This window comes from Pinus tabuliformis, chromosome 9 (assembly GCF_031772625.1).
Source record: "Pinus tabuliformis cultivar Carrire ecotype Pingquan chromosome 9, CPIR1, whole genome shotgun sequence".
NCBI lineage: Eukaryota > Viridiplantae > Streptophyta > Pinopsida > Pinales > Pinaceae > Pinus > Pinus tabuliformis.
This window is the reverse complement of record NC_142307.1, coordinates 142,425,479-142,435,547: the sequence shown is the minus strand read 5'-3', so window position 1 is coordinate 142,435,547 and position 10,069 is coordinate 142,425,479. Positions and strand designations below refer to the sequence as shown.

Genomic DNA, 10,069 nt, shown 5'->3' with positions numbered 1-10,069 from the left:
CTATCTGGTCGTGAGAACAAGCAGAACAGGGTAGAGCCAGGAAGTCATGGGATGAGTAACATGCAGCAAGGTGAAAGCAGTCAGGCTCCGCATGGCAACGACAAAGGTGGGGATACTGGTAAGCGACAGATGGAGGCTGAGGGCACTATGGAGGCTCCAAACGTTCATGGACGAGGCGTGTCTGAAGAGGAAGACGATTGGTATCGGTTTTCCTGCCGGATTGAGGAAGAGCTAGCTCCAGAGGATCTTCCAGCCTAACACGTGGCCTCATGCTAAGGCCTTTGGCTCCCAGATGGATTTATCGCACTGTTTTGTGGTCTCTTGGTCTCAAGCACAGGACTCCGGCTTCCAGGTGGATATGTTTCTACGTTACGTGGTTTTGTGGTCTGTTTGTGTTCTGTCTCCATGCCAAATGTCTTGTTTTCTCTGGTGTTTCTCTGCCAAGTGGAAATGTCATATTGTTCCTTGGCTCTGTTCCTATCTTTTTGGTTCAGGATTTGCATTGTTCCTGTCTTTCTGGTTCATTTTGAAAAACCAAGGTTTAGTTGTTATGGTTCAATGGTTGGTTTCCCCAATAACAGGGGCAGTCTTTAACGCTTCTTGGACTAGTTTCCCCTCTATTGGGGTAGTCCAACACCAATAGTTGCATTTTGAGATGATGACTGATGCTTAACTTCTCTATGATTAGGTTTCTCTGTAACTTTTTTGTATTATATTAATAGATCAATACTACTTAGAAACAAAAATGAGAAGTTTCCAGATTGGGGCAAGAATGAAGTGCTTGGGCAGCGAAACAAAATCAACCCAAGATTGAAAAATTGCAGAAATATGTTTAAACAATTCACAACAACGATAAGAAGAGATAAATGATGAGAGCGATTAGTGAGCTAAAACCCCATTGGACATAATAAACAAGAACATGTCGGAGGTCAATTGCGAAGTAGTTCACAATAGGTCACCAACATGGAAAGGAACAAGTAAACACAGATTCGAAAGCGAAACATACATGCAACCACTATGTATCAGAACATAACATCTTGCGTATATGAAAGCACACACACAAATATGGTGAGGTACCAGACAACTAATATAACCACCATGAGTGAGGATGGGAATCAGTGCCGATGATAGAAGAAAACATCTTATTAGTATGCTGCAACTTCAAATACATATCATGCAATTGGTCAATACCCAATAGTGGAACATGGGTTGTTCATACCATTGCCCGATGTCAAAACCCTAGCCCTACTGCAAACCCACTCTCATAGATACCAAGAGCTGAGTGGCCCTAGCTCTTAAGAATAAATAAACTATCTATATTGGCCTCAACTCAAGTGCTAAAGTCCCTAATAATGAGGCGTGGGGGAATATTTATAGAGATGAGGTGACTATTCACCTACCGTGACCCTTGGCCTTCCTTGTTGCCCTTTCGGCTACCCCCATGACTCTTGATTTTACCCACTCCTTTCTCAAACCAAAATTGATTGTTACATGCCTACTTCAGTTCCAACATAGTGGCTACTACAATGGTGGGAGATATTTACATTAAGATAAAAGAGAGAGGAGAGGGATGTAGAAGGTTATTGAAAACCCTAGAATGCTTGATTCCTATATCTCACGATGCCGCGGATGCTTGGTCCTGAACTAATTTGTTTTCTCACCACTATGATTTGATTTCATTCATCAATCCTATGGTGATGTACCTTAGGGTTTATCGAGGGGTTCTTGAAGTTTTCAAGGGACCATCTAGCTTACGAAAGGGGAAATCTTGCTATGCAAGCTTCATGAAAAATTGTAATCCTACTGCATAGCTCAACATCTTGCTTCCCTGCTCCTAACTTCTGTGGTCATTGCAAATTCAAGTAATTGATGAATGCATGCTCATAAATTTGAATCGTTTTCCAACTAGTGATGAATCTATATGATTGAGACATTCATGCCTTATACTCTTGAAAGGACATAATCATTAATTAAAAGCCATGATAAACATATGGAAGTAAAAGGAAATAACTGAGATAAATTAATGAATGAACAATTTGAGGGGAAAGAGAGAGTCCATTTTCAAATACACCCAGTCAACATCACTTTCAGGAAATTCAAAACAAAGATGCACAAATCTAAAAGCAAAACCTTCTAAAGTTTCTTCAGGTTTCATCCTAAGCTCATTTATCCTCTTTAACACATCTTGAAAATCGTACCTGTCAAATGCTTGTTGGATCTTACCGACGAGTTGCTCGAATGAATGAATGGATGCCACTGGCAACGTGTGGAACCATTGCTTGGCGCGACCTTCAAGGGTGAGGGAGAAGACCACACAAACAAACTCTTCATCGTTGATCTCAAAATATTCACAAAACTCGAGGAAATCTGAATTGTGCTCAGTTATGGGTGTTCCATCCTCCCCATCAAACTTTAACTAAGACAAGTGATAGAGCTGTTCCTGGGGGATGGAAAATAAAGAAATATACAAACTAGATAAACACACCGGGAGGAAGATTTTGTTTAGAGCCATTAACAGATATGAGAAAAATTGCAAGCTCCAAGGGCTTAGCTTGTCATCTGGCCTTCATTCTAGTGCCAATTTCTTGACGGTCCAAAACGTATTGCCAACGACTAAGGGGTCTTCCCAGTGTGAAGTCCCAATTAGACCTCACAATGTTTCGGATAGGAGCCCCATCTGGTATGTGGGCCTGACTACCACCATGAATGTTTTCTTCTCAAATGAGAAGGTGCCAGAGTGGGGTGAGAATGAAGTTCTTGGGTAGCAAAACAAAATCAACCCAAGATTGAAAAATTGTAAAAAGAGGTTTAAACAAGTCACATCAACAATAAGAAGAGATAGATGATGAGAGTGATTAGTGAGCTAAAACCCCATCGGACATAATAAACAAGAACACGTTGGAGGTCAATTGCGAAGTAGTTCACAATAGGTCACTGACATGGAAAGGAACAAGTAAACACAGATTCGAAAGCGAAACATACATGCAACCATTATGTATCAGAACATAACATCTTGCATATATGAAAGCACACACAAATATGGTGAGGTACCAGAAAACTAATACAACCACCATGAGTGTGCATGGAAATCAGTGCCAAAGATAAAAGAAAACATCTTATTAATATGCTACAACTTGAAATACATATCATGTAATTGGTCAATACCCAATAGTGGAACATGGGTTGTTCATACCATTGCTCGATGTCAAAACCCTAGCCCTACTGCAAACCCACTCTCCTAGCTACCAATAGCTGAGTGGCCCTAGTTCTTAAGCATAAATCAACTATCTATATTGGCCTCAACTCAAGTGCTAAATTCCCTAATAATGAGGCATGTGGTAATATTTATAGAGATGAAGTGACTATTCACCTACCATGACCCTTAGCCTTCCTTGGTGCCACTTCGACTACCCCCATGACTCTTGAGTTTGCCCACTCCTTTCTCAAAGCAAAATTGATTGTTGCATGCCTACTTCAATTCCAACATAGTGGCTGCTACAATGGTGGGAGATATTTACATTATGATAAAAGAGAGAGGAGAGGGATGTAGAGGGTTATTGAGAACCCTAGAATGCTTGATGCCTATATCTTACAATAACGCGGATGATTGGTCCTAAACTGATTTGTTTTCTTGCCACTATGATTTTCTTTCATTCATCAATCCTCTGGTGATGTGCCTTGGGGTTTATCGAGGGGTTCTTGAAGTTTTCAAGGGACCATATGGCTTGCTAAAGGGGAACTCTTGCCATGAAAGCTTCATGACAAATTGTAATCCTTCTGCATAGCTCAACATCTTGCTTCCTTGCTCCTAACTTCTATGGTCGAGGCAACTTTAAGTAACTGATGAATGCATGCTCATAAATTTGAATCATTCTCCAACTGGTGGCGAATCTATATGATTGAGACATTCATGCCCTATAATCCTGCAAGGACATAATCATCAATTAAAACCCATGATAAACATATGGTAGTAAAAGGAAATAAATGAGATAAATTAATGAATGAACAATTTGAGGGGAAAGAAAGAGTCCATTTTTGTGAGTGTTGGTGATGGGTCATTCTTCATCATTCCAATTTCTCCACAACAGCAAAATTCCTTTTGCCTAGGATAGGGTACATAGATCCCCCATATTTGGGACAGGACATTGGTCTTGGAATTGTTGCAGCAACAACATACAGTTGCAGAAACAACAACGGTGAGGCAAACAATGCCGCCCCTTTTGGTAGCAGGATGTCTTTGCGGGGATCAAAGTGTAAAAGTCTTGGTCGGAACTAATCAACAACTATTTCTTGCTCAAATCAATGTAGCAACCCTCGAGGTTTCCTTAGGAACTCTTCAAGCCAATCTAATATCTCTTCATACTCATTTGAATTCTCTTCGAAATTAGACAAGTTCTCTTGCTGCCCAACTGAAGATTTCCCCATTTAAAATCATCCCACACTTGTTTGAATTCCTCAAATGCCTAGTCAAGATTTCCCCATGAGAAAAGAAAGAAAATTCGAATTGGAATGGAGTATTCACACCGATCTCATTTTGAAGGGCGACTTAAATAAGGTGGGCAGAATCGCGACTTAGAAGTCGCATAGTCGCATTTTACTGGAAGTCACAACTCTGATGGCCTATCACACCTATGATTCTGTGACTTCATGTAGGAGATATTTGAAAATTGATCACATAGTCACAGAATAGGAGGAGTTGCATCAACCTATGTTTGCCTCAGGAGTGATTTTGCAACCTGGAAACTTGGGAGAGGTCGCAGATTGCTTTTGAGGGGAGTCGCACTATCCTGGAGATGATCTGGCTGCGGCTATGCGACTTAGAAATCTGGGCAGGGGTTGCACAATCACACCCCTTGTGGTAAGCTCTGCAATGATGAGGAAAAAACCTTCACATCAATTACATTATCCCAACCTTCATCGCATTAGAACAACGTTATTTCATTTTTAGGTTTATTCTCCAGAAGGTAAGGCAGAGGATTGATTAACATTGTTTATGATACATTAGCTATGGGTGTTATCGCTAGACGTACTTGCAGGCCATCAATGAATCCCTCCCTACATAGCCAAACAAGCTTTTTATGGCACCTGCCCAACGTAATCACCGCCTCTCTCTCTCTTTGTACAACTAAACTGGAGGCTCCTTTACGCAACATATTTTCACACACCCCAATTTCCACTTCTTTGAGAGAGCACCAAAACATGCCCAACATCTGTAGTTTTATGTCATTGCCAATTCTATAAATGGATGAAGCATGACTTTTTAATTCCTCAAGCAGCCATGAAGTAGACTTTGTTTCATATTGGCCTTGTGTAACTCATTTCCAAGATCATTGTCTACATCCATATCTTTAATGGTTGCATGGTCGCGAAAGAGGACAAGTCACATGGATTTTTGGCTGCTCCAAGTGCGATTTTGCAACCTGTTAGTTGACAGAGTGATCTAGTCGAAAATCTGGTGACAAGTGATGATGTCCAAGTCACATTGTGGGAGTGTGATCATTCAAGTCACAAATGGAAGGTCATGGTGCTTCCCATGGTCATGGTGTTGGATCAGTGAAATTTTAACTGTGGAATATTTCCCGCGAGTGGGTTTCCAAGGTATCTCAAGCTGCTTCCCTTAGTAAAGTGGTTTCATACGTAGAGTAATTTTGAATGATACCTAGAAAATATTTGTATTCTGGCAAGATGTAGAGGAGTTCGAACCTGTAAATTCCGGAATGTGTGTACGAACTCCAGAAAGGTGAGACCTCCATGCAAGTAGCAATTAGAAGGTTCGATCTCGATTTTTCATTCACAAATGAGAATATGACTGTGATTTTCCAATAATGAAAGTAAACATCGTGACTCATATTCAAACCTGGAGATGTTCCACTAATACTATTGTACCAAACTTCACTCACTTCCACTGCTGATGTCTAGTTTGCACATGTCGTTGGAGGATCACAGTAATACTGGTCTATAATTATAGGATATAAAACATTTTCCATATGCACATTTTGGTATCTGATCCCTTGACAATAGCCAGAGCCACCCTGCCAAGTCTTGATCCAGAGCCCATTTGTGGTGTCATGAAGAAAACCCCCATCTACCAAGACATCAACAACGTGAGCTTCAGAGTTTCCCTTACCCAATCTTGCAATGCTGATTCCATGGCCTGGTCCACAATTGACATTCCAAATTACAATGTCAAAGGAATCAATGACTATGGAGATGCAATCATCCCCAGTTCCAATGAGGCTATTGGTAACCACAACATATGTGGAAGTTGCAATGTGAATGCCATCAGTGTTAGGACTATGTTTAGGTGCTGTCACCTCCAGATTGCTTACTTCTACTAGAACACAGTTCTTGAAAGTAATGTGTACTTGTTGGTTGTTCTTCACAATCAAGTTCCTCACCACCAGGTAGTTGTTTGAATCGAATGTAACTGCCACTGGAGCCAATCAACATGGATTTTTTTGTTGATATTGTAGGATGTTGCCCTCCATTTCTCCCCGCTTCCATAAATCAACCCTCCACCCCCAATTGTTAGATCGTTTATTCCATGGAAGAGTAGTGAGTGATTAGATTTCAAGTTTGCCCAAACGCTTGGATCCTCAGAGGCGATGATTGTTCCAGAAATCTTGACTATGAGTAGATATTGACAGGGACCAAAGAAGTTGAGGGGCTTGACCAGGTAAGCATTTCCTCTTGGAACTAACAAGATTGAAGGGTCTGATGAACATGCTTCATTCCACGCTGTCATGAAAGCCTGGGTATCATCTGTGTATCCATCTCCTACAACACCAAATTCATCCACATTCACTACCAAATGATTAGCAGTGAATATGTCTGAACCAATTTCCATCCTTGGCTCCTTGAGTCTAGACCTATTAATGCCAATTTGACTGCTCCTTCTTCTGACAAATTCATGGGCTTGACCTATCTACCATTATGAACACATCTGGGTGAAGTACTGAGCAACAACCAGGAAGAAATAAATTTCCATTTGTAGGACTCTAATTGTGCCCATTTCTCTTCCATTTCTCCTCATCTTTTATATCAAGAAAAATCATAGAATAGAATCTCCTGTGATGACCATATAATACCCCTTATGTTGCATGCATCACTTTGAGATGCATGCTAGGTTTATGGTGGCTACATGGATCTTAATTATTCTTGGAAACTATTCCCTTAAAACATAAAAAAAATCCACCATGCTGTGTATCAAGAATATGCCTTGTCCTATGAAATGTCATCCTTAACAAAGCCTCATGAAGTCAATATTTATATCATTAGACAATTCTCCCTCCATAAGTGGCGTATTTCCAAACTATTATTCAATTTCATTTTTCTTCATTAAATATGTGCCCAATGCAGGTCAATTTAAATTCTTGCAAAGAAAATGGGATAAATAATTAAAAGCATGAAAATAATTCCATCTGGAGGTGATAGTAAAAATGAAAATAAGTTATATGAGTAAAAAAAGAGATACTTGAATCCGAAAATCAACACAACATTTAGGCACCTTAATGGACTTATGAATTGCAAGCAATTTATGTGATACCAAAGGCAATGGTGTAGTGATAGATTCAAGGGTGTCGAGTAAGATGACAATTTGAGGAATCTTAATGCACTTGAGGGGATGAGGACCAAGACAAAGCAGGGTTACCATCATGAGGTATTATCACAAACCCTTATACATATGTGTGATCATGCTTTGGGGTGAGTCAAGAAGAGCTTAAAATGACATGTGTACTTCGATCACATATGTCTAGAGTTACAAATATGCAAGGGTAGTATGTAACCTTTGTAAGCCCTAATGTAAATTTTGAGGTGTAGGACCAATCAAGAACCTAGGGAATATGACATACAAAAATATCTCCCATGGTGCCGTTACAACGTCGATGGAAACACACTCTCATCGGGAGGCGAGTTAGGTCAAAACAAGAGGGGAATCACCTTTTCCCATTTAGGGTTTTTCCCAAACCTCAATACTATTAATCGTAATGAAAACCAAATTGCATGTATGTTTTCTCAAATATAGGACATCTACTCATTGTGATGTGAATCATGCGAAGATGAGCTTCAAAATCATGTGGGACTCTTGACGCATTAATAAATTCATTAACCTGAGACACCTTAATGTGATCCTAAGTCATATGTCTGAGACAAAACATGATGTGCGGATGCAATGCACGAAATGTGTGTGGGCACACCAAAGGGGTTGGATAGGAAAGTTCGCGGGGAGAGCAACTAGTTAGGGGTCTTATCAAAACCCTAGGAGCTCGGGGTGAGTGGAGGGGTACCCAAAAATTGAATATACCCAAAACTTTTGGTGGTGTTTTAGCGGCTACAATAGAACCATTTGAGAAATGGGCCTTAGATTTTATAGGAGCAATTAACCCATCATCTAAGAAGAAATCTTACATTCTAGTCTGCATAGATTATGTCACCAAATGGGTCGAGGAAAAATCATTAACCAGAGCTACAGAGCAGGCTGGTTTAGACTTCTTGTTTAAAGAGATTTTTGTCTGCTTTGGAGTACCTAGGGAAATAGTGACAGATGGAGGGTCCCAGTTTACATCTCATTTGATTCAGAACCTGGTTAAGAAATATAAAATCTATCATAGAATCACTTCGCCTTACCATTTGCAAGAAAATGGCCAAGTAGAAAGCACCAACAAGGTTATTGAGGGTATTCTTACCAAGATCGTAGCTAGCCATCGAAGGAATTGGGCTGATAAACTCCCAGAAGCGTTGCAAGCATACCAAACTACATGGAGGAACACTACGAGATTCTCACCATACGAATTAGTGTATGGTAAAAATCAACAATTTCCTATAGAGTTCGAAATTAAAACATTGAGAACAACACTGCAGGTAAATCTAGATCTGACAACAACACAAAAGCAATGGTTGAATCAACTTAATGAACTGGATGAGAAACAGTTAGTTGCTATTCAGCAAACAGACACTGTCCAGCAGTAAAGAGCTAAGTGGCATGATAAATTCATTAAAAAGAAGAAATTTTAAAAAGGATATTGGTCTCTATTATATGATTCAAGATTTAAGGATTTTAAAGGGAAGCTCTGCACCAAGTGGTTAGGTCCTTATGAGGTTGACGCAATATTTGATGATGGGACTATAAATTTAGTAACCATTGACAGTGCTATAACACCATTGTTTTACAATGGGCACACCTTCAGCTATATCAAAAAACTACTTCAAAGGAATCATCTATCAACACGAATTCTGACCTTCATATTACAAAGGTAGGGGATAATTCCCCTGTGCTACCAATTTCTTAATTTTCTTTTGAGTGTAACAACTAAACCAGCTTCTATTGGTGGCTATTACACAAATAATAATAATAACAACAACAACAACAACAATAAAAATAATAAATAAAAGTTTGACTATGAAAACGTCTTCTGGGGCACATAAAGACTGATTGTGACAACTGAAAACTACTATGTGGCGGTTGTTACACATTTCTTTTTAGGAAGATTATGTAAATAAAACACGGTTATACAAATAGCATGGGAAACAAGTTGTTGTTACATGTGTAACAACTATCAACTTGTAAGCAGCCACATCAACGAAATCGTCAACCACAATAAGAAAATAAAGAATATTCATTAGCTCTATGTTGTGGGAGAAACTCATACAATTAACACATCATTGTCGGGATCAATACTTGTTACTAGTTTTTTACCCACATCACACCAGGTACATCACATAAAGGTATATCACTTCTGTCCTCTATTTAACAATTATGGCAATTAAATATGGAATCTCTTTAGACGGCCAAGGACGGACGTCACATTAAACTTAGGGGAGAGGACGAATCATTTCATAATCTATGATATCGAATTTAAAACTGGTAATCATTATTAAAACCTTGTCATTATTATCCCTTTTATTTCGATTATGCCAAGAATTGAAATTTCATTTAATTCTAGATCTCCATGATCTAGACCAATAATGGAATATACCGTGTGCAGTACGATCCTCTTTAACCAAAAATCATCGTTTTATTTCCTTTTACGACCCTAACATCAACCTCAGCAAGCATTGCACCTTCATT

At 39.4% G+C, this 10,069-nt stretch overlaps 1 pseudogene; it reads right to left on the bottom strand.

The window, feature by feature from the left end:
• Positions 1–5,603: 5,603 nt before the first annotated feature.
• On the bottom strand, positions 5,604–6,847 carry LOC149147508 (polygalacturonase pseudogene; annotated as a pseudogene).
• Positions 6,848–10,069: the final 3,222 nt, after the last annotated feature.